Here is a 13,459-nt window from a genome sequence, read left to right as displayed (position 1 = left end):
AAAAACAAAAACAAAAAAATAAGGCAAAAAACCTAGATAGTCTGACATATCTTTCTATAAATTATTCTTTTCTCCTAATTTTAATACTCATGATTTTCCATGATAAAGGGGAACACATGCTTAATTATTCTTTCACTGTTCTCTAAATTATTGAATGTTTATTAATGAACACATTTTAATTAGAAAATACATTTTAATTTTCTCAAGAAATAAAAATTGCAAGAATAACATTTATTTCTTCCCTTCTTACACAGAGGCTGCTATCCTAAATCAATACTTTCTATTTGCATTTGAGACTCCATCATCATTCTTCTGCATGCATGACTTCGTTCAGGGAGCTATTTTAAACACTTCTTTGCACCAAGAATTTATACAGATTAAATTTTTTTAAAGGGTTACATTTTTAGGACTAAACTGAACTGAAAATTTAACCTTCTAAATTCTGTTCATTTGAAAGGAACATTATCTATTTTAATGATGTACTCTCCCATCTGCTCTCAAATGTTAACCTTCATTTATGACTAGAAATGCAGAACTAGAAAAAAATGCCATTTTCCCAGTCTACATAGTGCATTCTTATTTTACCTGAGATATAATTTCAAGAATTGAAAAATTATAATAAAATATTTCTCTTTTACTACAATAACACATTGTAGGAAGATGCATATTCATTCAAAGATTAAATTAGAAAAATAACTTCTGAAACATTATTCATAGCCTATATCTACTTTTAACTCGGATTCCTATTTTCAAAAGGAATAATCAGAGAAAAGGAGCAAAGTTTAAGATCCCAATTCTCTGGGTGTCAATCCTTGATCTACCACTTATTAGTTGTGTGACCTTGGGCAAATTATTTCATTTTTTTCATGCATCAGATTGATAATCTGTAAATGGGGAATATGACAGGACCTGATTCTTAATGTAGTTATAATGTTTAAATTCATTAATAACTGTAAGCACTGAGAATCCTACCAGACACACAAAGAAATGCTATAATAATGTTTGTTTAAATACTATCAGTCATTTCCAAATATCTGTCTTCAGACAGGCTTCGGTCCATATTGAAGTTGACTCTACTATGGGCAACGGAGATAAAGTACATTGACATTAATCTTTTATAAAACAAAATTTATTTATTTGATGGAATTTTTGTTATGAAATAATATGTTTGTTTATACCATTTATGTGATTTTATGGCCTTCCTTTTATGAATAATAATACTAGTAGTAATCGTTGTTGTTATATTATGTGTTTAATGTTTAGGAATAAATAAACAGCTATTACCCATAAGTCATTTCCTACAGAGTATCTGCAAGTTTATTATACCATGAAATGAAAAGTTTGTAAAACTTTGAGCTAGGGAACCTACACCAATTAATATTTCTCTAGTGCTATTTATTTTTGAAACAGCTCTAATGTAGTAGTAATACCATAGTTATCAAATCTGAAGACTTAGGTTAAAATTTATTTTTATTTATCACTTACTTTGTCACAATAAGCAAGTAACTTAGCCTTTCCTAATTTAAATGTTCTTACCTTGAAAACAAGAAAAATACATTACTGCTTGGAAATAATAACTGGCATAGGACTTGGCCTCCAAACAAAAACACCTATAAAATTTGATGAAGTACTGTGTCATTATTTTGACACTGAAAAAGAGGCAGTTTAGGACCCTTATCCTTGACGAAAAGAAAAACATAAAGGTTAGCTCCCATACTGCCCTACAGTTGCCCTAGTTTTCTTCCTAAGAGTGATTTACTGCAGGGAGTAGAGCAGCAAGATGGAGCCAAACCTGAGTAAAAGTCTCACTTAACTGTGGCAACAAAGTCCATATTTGCAGGCTATGGAGGCTGCAGGGATTTATAAGACAAAGTGTCTGAGAAGGGAAAACTGTCGAGGGGAAGGCCACCTAAAAGTCTGCATGGAAGTTACTCAGTCCTTTGTCAATGGATAGGCTCAAAAAGGCAAAGAGCAAAGCTTTGTGGTTCCTGACAGAGAATTGTTGCTGTGGGACAGAGAGATGAACAGTGAAAGGACAGCAGGGTGAGGGACACTGGAATTACAGTTCATTCAGAGTAAAAAAGAAATTGGGAAGGGGATATGAGGGAAGGATGGCATTAGGAGATACACCTAATGTAAATGACGAGTTAACGGGTGCAGCACACCAACATGGCACATGTATACATATGTAACAAACCTGCACGTTGTGCACATGTACCCTAGAACTTACAGTATAATAAATAAAAATAAAAGAAATTATTCAGCATATTGGACTTTAATTGAGACCCCAGAAAGACTATATGTTTTAGTAAAAACCACATCCAAGAGTAAGGGTCAAGCCATTGGACTAAATTGAAAAGCAAAATAAATATGCCCTAACAACAAATAAATTCATATCTGTCCCTGTATACTTTGTGCTACTATGATAGAATACCACAAACTGGATATTTTATAATGAGCAGAAATCTATTGGCTCACGGTGCTGAAGGCCAGAAAGTCTAAAATCAAGGAGCTGGTATCTGTCAAGGGCCTTCTTGCTGTGTCATCATATGGCAGGAAGAAAAAGAGTGAGAGAGACAAATTGAAAGTAATGGAAAAAAACCACAATCACTTTTGCACCAACTTAATAAAAATCCCACTCTCTCAGAAATGGCATTAATCCATTCTTGAGGGCAGAGCCCTCATGGATGAATCACCTTCATTAGACTCCATCTCCCAGAATTTTTGCATTACAAATTAAGTTTCCAACACATACCTTTTGAGGGACACATTCAAACCACTGCAATGTCTGACTGCACTTAATAATCACCAGCAATTTATCAGTTAAAAGAAAAGTTAACATTCTTTAAAGGAATTTTACATTAACTAGACTTCCTACAATTATCACACACAATGTTCAGCTTATAATACACAATTATTAAATGTGCAAAAAAAATTGAACATGTAATCCATGGTTGAAAAAAATAGCAGCATATAGTAGAGTAGTCCTCCTTTATCCACAGTTTTGATTTCTGCAGTTTCAGTTACAGTACAATAAGATATTTTGAGAGAAAAGAGAGGGACCATATTCATATAACTTTGATTACAATATATATTTATAATCATTCTATTTTATTGTTATTTTTGTTAACTTCTATTTCCTAATTTATAAATTTAACTTGTTTATAGGTATGTATATTTAGAAAAAACTATAGTGTATATATGGTTTGATAGTATCCATGGTTTCAGTTATCCACTGGAGGTCTTGGAACTTATCCTCTGCTAATAAGGGAGGACTACTGTAATCAAACCTTAGATCACTCAAGTATTAGAATTAGCACAAGAAAAATAAAATTCCTAAAGTTGCTGTTATTAATATTTTCTAAGACTTAAACTGTGGTGCTAATGAGTAAAAAGATAAAAAATATGACAAAACCCATGAAAGTGTGACAAATTTAAAATGTAATTATTGTCTTATTCCATTTCTGCTACTATAATAAAATAAGAAGACTGGATAATTTATATAAAACCAAATGTGTTTCTTAAATTTCTGGAAGCTGAGAAGTCCAAGATCAAGGCACAGATAGATTTGGTGTCTGATTCTCATCGATGGCCTGTTTCTCATAGATGTTCATGAGGGTCTTGTGCTTATTTTGGTACTGACTTTGGTTTTGATATCAAGGTGAACTGGTCCCATAAATGAATTGGAAAGTGTTTTCTCCTCTTCTGTTTTTTGGAAGAGATTGTGTAGAACAAATATTATTTCTTATTTAAATACATGGCAGGATTCACACATGAAATCATCTAGATCTAAAGACAGTTTTTTCAGAAGGTTCTAAACCAGGAACTCAATTTCTTTGGTCATGAATTGTATTTGACCATGGATTCAATAGTTGTAGCTGTATTTATATTGCCTATTTCATCTTGGGTGAGTTTAGTTTGTGTATGCTGAGGAATTGATCAATATTATATAAGCTGTAGAACTCAAATTAAGAAAATAAATAATCTTCTAGAAAATAGAACACCTTACTAAAGAAGGTATACAGATGGCAATAACTACATAAAAACATATTCAGCATTCTTAGCCATTAAGGAAATGCAAATTAAAGCCACAATAGGATAAGACTACACAGTTATTAGAATGACTAAATTTTTTTTAATGGCAATATAAAAAAAACCCTAACCTTAAAAGTTACATACTAGAAGTGTTAGTCCATTTTCACTTTCTGTAAAGAGCTACCTGAAACTGTGTAATTTATAAAGGAAAGAGAGTTAATTGACTTACAGTTCTGCATGTCTAGGGAAGTCTCAGGAAACTTACAATCATGGGAGACGGCGAAGGGGAAGCAAGCACCCTTTTTCACAAGGCTGCAGGAGAGATCGAGAGCAAATGGGGAGGGGCTACACACTTTTAAACAACCTTATCTCGCGAGAACTCTATCACGAGATAACACTGGGTGGGATGTTGCTTCACCGTTAGAAACTGCCCCCGTTATGCAATCAGCTCCCATCAGCTCCCTTCCCCAACACGTGGGGATGATAATTCTACATGAGATTTGGGTGGGTACACAGAGCCAAACCATATCAGTAAGATTCTATTTATATAGCATTCTAAAATGTTCAATTCACAGTAATAGGGAATAGTCCAGAGGTTGCCAGGGCTTTAGGTTGTGGGGAATGTCATGTCTATAAAAGGGTAACATTGAAAATTTCTTTAGAATTATGCAGCATTTTGTGTCATGTTCATATCTATCTACCTACCTATTTATTTACCTATCATAAACTTTATAAACATAAAATTTTAAAATTACTTGATTGATAATATCTGGCATGTAAGAGACCATGTGTCATTGAAAGAAACTGGATGAATGGTAAATTGGGGCTCATTGGACTATTTTTGCAACTTTGTGCAAGTCTAAAATAATTTAAAATTTTTTTAAAGTTTAAAATAAATTACCTAGAAATATATAGCATATATAATTGAAGAAAATTTGATGAGCTCATATGCTGTATAATGTGCCAAATGTGCTTAGCCAAAAGAAACAGAAAGAAAGAGATAGAGAGAGTGGGATGGAAGGAAGGGAAGAAGGAAGGCAGGAAGGCAGGAAGGGAGGGAGGATGGAAGGAAGGCGGGAGGGAGGGAAGGAAGGAAGGAAAGAAGGAAAGAAAGAAGAGGAAGGGAGGGAGGGAAGGAAGGAAGGAAAGAAGGAAGGAAGGAAGGAAGAGGAAGGGAGGGAGGCAGGGAAGGAAGGAGGGAAGGAAGGAAGGAAGGAAAGAAGGAAGGAAAGGAGGGAGGCAGGGAAGGAAGGAGGGAAGGAGGGAAGGAAAGGAAGGAAAGGAAGGAAGGGAGGGAGGAAGGAAGGAAGGAAGGAAGGAAGGAAGGAAGGAAGGAAGGAAGGAAGGAAGGACCCTTTACAAAAAGGTGAAGTACCAGAAGAATGCTTTCCTTCTGGTATTAAAAAATGAAAGCTGCCATGTTGTGGATAGCGCTATGTAACAGAGAATCTCAGACACTCCAGAAGCTAAGAGAGACCCATCATGGACAGTTACCAAGAAAATGGGAACATTAATCCCATAAATAGCGGGAAGAAAATTCTGCCAACAACTTGAAGGGTATCAGAAGATCTAAGTTAGATAAGATTAGTTCTCCATTATGACTACCTACAAGTCAGATGGGTAGTAACTTCATCCCTGGAGTGATGTCTCATCACACACACGGCGTCACTCACATTCAAGAGTAGATGATTACATAGGGTATTTGTGTGAAGCAGTGGGGACCTTGTGGGGTGGGGAATGGTACATTTTAGAATTGTATCTCCCAGAGTAGAAGACTATTACTAATTTACAAAAGGGTTGTTTACATTGTTAAACGAGGTGTCTTCCATTCCATACTTGTGAAATTCAGTTTGGGGGCTCGTTAGAATTACTATTCCATAATTCTTAGTAAGTGAATAAAAGTTTAACAACAGTAAAGTGAAAAACAGATATCTGTGTATGAGCTATGAGAAATGAAAAGAAACCTTAAAAAAACTATCAACAATTTAACCTCTCAAAGAGTAGACACAGACTTTTAGAAAAAATTGTTTTGCTACAAGTAACAACATAAACACCTGTGTGTTAACTACTCATGTAAATCCATTCTTTTTGATTTTGTGAAAATTTATAACTGGAGAAAACTAATTTTCTTCAACACTAATTGTGTTTCTTCTTTGTTATAAATTTTTTTTTTCCTAAACTTTTTTTAGTTTCTTTTAGTCTATTCCATAAATACTTTGGGGGTATCTATGTTTAGATAATTAGGTGTATGAGCAGCATAAAAGCAAGTAGGACACATATTTCAGTAACTAAAATGAAGATATTCCTAGTAATATAGTTTCAGATGGTACATATCTGGCATCCCCAATATTCGCTATCTAATATACATGGTCCATGGCCGGTTGGAAACTGAGTAGCACACTAGGAGATGAGCAGCAGGTGAGTGAGCAAGCAGAGCTCTGTCTGTATGTGACAGCTCTGCATTGTTCACATTACTGCCTGAGCTCCACCTCTTGTCAGATCTGTGGTGGTATTACATTCTCAGAGGAGTGTGAATGTTATTGTGAACTCTGCATGTGAGGGATTTACACTGCACACGCCTTATGAGAATCTAATGCCTGATGATGTGTCACTGTCTCCCATCATCCCCAGACAGGACCATCTAGTTGCAGAAAAACAAGCTCGGGGCTTCCATTGATTCGACATTATGGTGAATTGTATAATTATCTCATTATATATTATAATAATAATAAAAATAAAGTGCCCAACAAATGTAACATGCTTAAATCATCCCCAAATCATTCACCCATCCCCTGGGTCCATGGAAAATTGTATTCCATGAAACTGGTCCCTGGTGCCAGAAGGGTTGGGGATCGCATTTGTATATCATAAACAATTCTAGTGAAAATTGTGGAATGATGATTGTCCTAGATTCTTGTTAGGAAAATCTCCATAAAATAGACAGAGCTTACCTCTGCACCAGTGATGATTAGTTGGTTAGTAAATGTGGGCTGTTTGGGAAAGAAGTTTATCTTGGGGTAGGTGGTTTTCTCCATTGAGACAATTTTCAAATTGCTGACAGCTAAAGACTGTTTGCCTGCAGCTCTCTCAGCAGCTGGGGGAATACATCTTTCATTCTTGAAGTATGGTCTGTGTGGTACATCAAAGTGGTTACTACAACAAATGTGTATTATGTCATGTACATAATGTCAGTTTCAAATATTTGGAGGAAAAATACCCATAAAATTTTATATACTTTCATGTTTTCAGTTAAATGGTTATGATTAGGTTGCCTCTTTTTTTGCATGGCATGGTTCTACACCCTTCAACATCTAGTTGTCTTGTGCTTTAATTTAGCTACAGCCTTCTTACAATATTTTACTTAGAACAGAAACATATTGGCCTAATCAGTGCAGAATGAAAAACACTAGTATTGATTGTCCATTCTTATTTTTCCTAAAAGTAAAATCACATTCTCATTTTAAAAAGCACTGCTATTTTTTCATATATAGGTGAAGAAAATAGTTACTTTTAATAAATTAGTACATCAGTGATATCTTCCTATGCCTTTTTCTTAAATATCCATATACATCACTTTTTTCTAAACAGTCATACACATGTCAACATATGTGTAGATTTTTTTCTGTCTTTTAAAAATAAAATTAGGTCATGTGCACTCATTTGCAACTTTTTAATATCACAAATATATATACATAAATGAATGTATTTCTAATATTTGTATAACATTTCATTGTATAAAGATGCTGTCATCTATTATGTCTTGCAGTTACCCTATGGAGGCTGTCTCATATTATCTTGATTATAAGCAATACAGTATTGAATTTCCTAGTACTTAGGTTTTTGCACACTTGCTGAAGTATCTTGATATACTAGATTAGTAGATGTAAGATTTCTGGTCCACAGGAAGGTGCATTGCCCTATTCATAAATCTTTTTACCAATAACAGACACCAATGTAGCTAACTTCACCAGAAAAATGCTTTATCAGAAGGCTACTGTGTGCTTCAGAGCATTATCAGGAATTTTAAAGAACCAAGCGCAGAAAAGTCAGACAATGAGAAAAGGCAAGGAACAGCTAATGTCCCATCACAGGTGTGTGCATCTTTCGAGACTTCAATGATATGCTTTTCATTATCATGCTGAACATAAAATGTTATGAACATTAGGGCTATATGACAATGAACAATCTTGGCTATAGCAGTGGATTTTAATCCCATTACTGCCACCACAAATGACCTCTCACCATCCTTACATGTTGTGTCAATTGTCTCAGGGTTCAAATTCCTGGGTAAGAGTTTCAAACTGGCTACAGCTCAATCATACTGTTCCTGAATTTTAAGAAGGGACAGCTGCTTCACTGGTACTTCTCTGCAGGAGTTGAGACTCTGGGTTCCCCCACAGTGAAGAAGCCCATTCAAATATCAAGAAACCTAAAGTAAATTCCTCAAAGCATACACACATTTTTAATTGTAATAAATACCATCAAATTTTATTTCCAATCAATTATACCAATTTTAATCCCATTTATAGTAGAGAGTACATTTTCCCAATAAGCATTGACAATGATCAATTTTTAAACTATTGCTAATGTGACAAAAAATAAAAATTACCATGTTGCAATTTGGATTTTACTGATTAGTTATTAAGATTTCATTTCATTTCATATCATTTCATTTCATTTTTTATTTTATTGAGATGGAGTCTCATTCTGTCACCCAGGCTGGAGTGCAGTGGCGCAATCTTGGCTCACTGCAATCTCCGCCTCCCAAGTTCAAGCGATTCTCCTGCCTCAACTTCCTGAGTAGCGTGGATCAGTCCAAGTCTGAAGGCCTCAGAACCAGAAAAGCTGATGGTTAACCCTCAGTTTGAGGCCAAAGGCCTGAGCATAAGCTGGTGTGTGTAAGTCCTGAAGTCCGAAGGCCAGGAAACTTCGAGTTGTTGTTCAAGGACAAGAGAGAAAGAGTGTATCCTAGCTCTAGCAGATAGTTCAACATAGATGCCTTTCCTCAGTTTCTATGATGGTGCCCATCTACTTTGAGGGTTGCTTTTCCCTACATAGTCTATTAGGAATAGTGCTGCAATAAACATAAGAGTACAGATATCTTTTTGACATATTGATTTTAATTCCTTTGGCTATATACTCAGTAGTGGAATTGCTGGTTCATATGGCAGTTCTATTTTTATTTTTTTGAGAAACTTCTATGCTTTTTTCCGTAATGGCTTTATTACATTTACATTTCTGCAAACATTATATACGAGTCTTCTTTTCTCCATATCCTCATAAGCATTTTATTTTTTGTCTTTTTGATAATAGCCATTCTAAATTGAAGTAAGGTAATATTGCATTGTGGTTTTGATTTGCCTCTCCCTGATGATTAGTGATGTTGAGCATTTTGTCATATGCCCACTAGCTATGTGTATGTCTTTTTTTGGAGAAATGTCTATTCAGGCCTTTTACTCATATTTAAATAAAATTATTTTTATTGTTTTGGTATTGGGTTGTTTCAGTTCCTTATATATTGTATATATTAACTCCTATTTGGATGATTCATTTGCAAATATTTTCTCCCATTCTGTAAGTTGTCTCTTCACTCTTAGAATATTTTTCTTTGCTCTGCAGAAGCTTTTTAGTTAGATATAATCACATTTGTCTATTTTTGCTTTTGTTGCTTATGCTTTTGAGGTCTCATCCAAAAAGTTTTTACCCAAATCTTTGTCATGAAGCATTTCCCCTGTGTCTTTTTCTAGTAATCTTATAGTTTTGGTTCTTATATTTAAGTATTTAATTCATTTTGAGTTGATTTTTGTATAAGGTGAGCAATTAGGTTCTGGTTTCGTTCTTCTGCCTATAGATATCCAGTTTCACAGCACTATTTATTGAAGAGACAATATTTTCCCCAATGTGTGTCCTTGGCATATTTATTTTAAAAAACAGTTGGCTGTAAATATGTGGATTTATTTCTGGGCTCTATTCTATTTCATTGGTCTATGAGTCTGTTTTTATGGCAGTGCTAGCCCGATTTAGTTATTATAGTTTTGTAGTATACTTTGCAGTTGGGTAGTGTGATGCCTCTAGCTTCTTCTTCTTGCTCAAGATTGCTTTGGCTACTGGGAGTCTTTTTTGTTCCATATGAATTTTAATATTGTTATTAACGTAGAAGATACAGCTCAAATTTCTAAGAAATAGCCATCTTGCCTGGAAATATTCCCACTTTTTCTTTCCATAGTACATGATTTTTTAAGGCTCTTTTGAAAAAAATTATTAGATTTTACCTAAAGTTGTTTTACAATGATGGACTTAATAAATAACTACAAGTGGTAACAGATCATACTGAGGTAATATTTAGAAGATATAATTTGAGATTTTATACTTTAGAGAATTTTAATTTCAGAAGCACAAAAATAGACTGTTTGAAGATGAAATAGGTGATTTTTTTTAACTTTAGTTTTTATTATACAAAAATTGTCACATAATTGGATATTTCTCTACTCTGTACACAATTATTCTCACTCTCCACAGAAAGGCTGCTTAACTTCTCATCTGGTGATGGCAAACACTACAATTTTAACAAAATAGTAGTAATGTCTCAAGGATTTAAGTTGAAAGCAGTATATTGGTACATGGCTTTGCACCCAATATTAGGAACGTGCAAAGGTCTTTTATTCAAAAATACAAAATAAATTATCTGTAGGTTTGGACAATGACTGCAGTAAGCCATCATGTATTTTGTCAACTAAAACCAGTAACTGATGGTTATAGTGATTTTTTAAATATCAGCCAGCCTTTTCTTCAGTCATTTTCTCCAACTGACTTCTCTGAAGCTGTTGGTGAGGAAAACTGCCTTGAGCTTCCTGTCACAGTTCATTAATATAGGTAAAGCACTATTCTTGGAATTAGAACATGCCACCTCTCATACCACCTCTCATTCTACACATTGCACCCATTCTAGGGTACTTCTCTACTTTAGGAATTTTTGTGACTAAAATTTCTGCTGTAGTTAACACAGAGGCCACCCAAAAGCATCCAATAAAGCAGTTTTCACAAACTTTGTTGGATCAGTGATTCCTTTTCCCACCGTATTCACAAAATCTCTGACCATAGCATCATAACCAACTTCTATAGAACTTTGCATAATTTTCTCGACTATAAAAAGTCCTTCAATACCTGCATTTTTAGCAATTGACATTGCAGCAATTTCGAATATTCTTTTAATTTCTATACCAATGTTTTTATCTTCACTAACTGGAGTCAATGAGTACTAGGCTGGAATGTATTGAGGCAGGGCACAGCCCCTTCCCAGAATAATGCCTTCTTCAACAGCAGCTGTTATAGCATTAAGGGATCTGTAACTCTGTCTTTCTTTTCATTCATTCGACATCACTTGTTCCACCAACCTTCAGCATGGCTACTCCATCTGAAAAGTTTCCCAGCCATTCTATCAGTTTTTCCTTTTCATATTCACTAATTGTTACATCTAACTGCTCCATGATTTCTTGAATATGTTTTTTCAGTTTGCACCCTGTCACCTTTTCCTTTTAAGAGCATAGCATAATCTTGAGTTACAATGACCTGTCAAACTTTACCTAAGTCACAAGGCTGCACATCTTCAAGATTTAGGGTCAAGCCTTCTTCTCCAAACACTGCACCACCAGTAGCAATAACCATATCTTTAAGCTGGTTCTTTCAATTGTTCATCAAACCCTGGAGCTTTGACTGCTATAATGTGAAGACCAACTTTTAGCCTATTCAAGATGAACGTACTTAGAGCTTCTCCATCAGTATCTTCAACAATTATGACCAAAGTTTTATGGTGTGCATTGGCATCTTCAAGAGCAGGTACAATGGACTGGACATTAGAAATTTTCTATTCACTCATTAGAACATAGGCATCCTGGAATTCACATTTCTAGCCTTCTGGTATATTCATAAAGTATGGAGAACTATATCCTCAATCGAACTTCATGCCTTCAATAATGTCTAATTCATCATTCAGTGTTTTTTCCATCCTTTACAATGATGGCAACCTTTCTACAGTCTGTCTGCATTTGTAGAAACTGTAGCAATCTGAGCAGTTTCTTCACAGGTGGTCACAGGTTTAGACTGCTGTTGAAGTTCAGCAATTACAGCATAAACAGCTAACATCATATCTCTCCCCATTTCCAACAGGTTAGCACCTTTACTAATCTTGAAGCCTTCCTTGGCAACAGAGCATGTCAGAACAGTACAGTGGTAGTGTCATCCCCAGCCTCTTCACCTGTGTTATGGGCAACATCTTGAACAAGTTTAACCCCAATATTTTTATATTTATCCTTTAAGTCAATAGATGTTTCAACAGTCACACCATCTTTTGTTATTTTGGGACTTCCACAGTTCTGTTCAATAATCACTCTTTTTCCCTTTGACCCCATTGTAATAGCTACAGCATTGGTTAAAAGGTCTGCACCTTGAAGGATTAAGGCTTGGACATCTATACCAAATTTTACATCTTTAGCATAAACCCAAGTGAGATGAGGAGCCAGTACCCTGGACACAGTTCTCATCTAGTGAAAGACTGGGAGTTATTGAAGCATTTCTGCAGAGCGGTGGTGGTGAGTGAGGAGAAATAGGTGATTTTTAGCACAATAATAACAGAGTGATCTAAAAAAAGAGGATTAATTTAGATAATTAATTATAATAGCTAGATATGAAAGTATTTTAGGAAAAGTGTTTTTATGTAGAGTCATTCTAAAAGTGCAAATTAAAATCTCATTTACATTGGATACATGCCATACATTGCCAGTATATGTCATTTATTAAAAAATCTATTTTTTCTTTATAAGCAAATTGCCTATTTTTCATTTAACATCAAGTTTTTTCATTTTCTAATATTTTCAATTATGTCAAATAAAACAATATGTGAAAATACACACATTTTTACTTTTATCACTGAAGCTTACTTGCTAAAAACAATTCACCACAGCTTATATAGAGTTTACAATTCACATTGTATGCATACCTTCTCCACTTAGCTTTTCCTTTAAGAAGAATGTTAACCCAATCCTAATAAGGAAGCTGCTCTGTGCATTTACAGGGAAAAAAGGCATGAGTTTCCTTGGCAACTGGAGCCATGTGCAGTCTCTCAGAACAGCTCCTCCTACACTCAAGTTTCCTAGGTAGCAGGCTGCATATATTTTATAAAGACAATGGGATAATAGGACAGTTATTACCCTGTTCAATCTTGCATGTGAAAAGCTTCAATGGGAAAGATGCATTTGCTACAATAACTGGCAATTTGAGGGAAAATATTAATTGTATAATGAAGTTGCTTCCTCTTTCCAAATCAGGTTTAACAGTTTAATTCAAAGTCCACAGTATATTAGGTGTTTACCCTTTTTTTTTTACAGGTGAAAATAATTACTTTCCCTTCTACTTCACCCTCATCACC

General features: G+C 34.7%; 1 pseudogene; it reads right to left on the bottom strand.

Annotated features, from left to right (window-relative positions):
* Positions 1-10,928: 10,928 nt before the first annotated feature.
* LOC104659467 lies at positions 10,929-12,605 on the bottom strand (annotated as a pseudogene).
* Between the last annotated feature and the right edge of the window lie 854 nt (positions 12,606-13,459).

This window comes from Rhinopithecus roxellana, chromosome 18 (assembly GCF_007565055.1).
Source record: "Rhinopithecus roxellana isolate Shanxi Qingling chromosome 18, ASM756505v1, whole genome shotgun sequence".
In the NCBI taxonomy this organism is placed as follows: domain Eukaryota; kingdom Metazoa; phylum Chordata; class Mammalia; order Primates; family Cercopithecidae; genus Rhinopithecus; species Rhinopithecus roxellana.
Note: the sequence above shows the minus strand (reverse complement) of the source record. Positions and strands in the feature narration are given on the sequence as shown.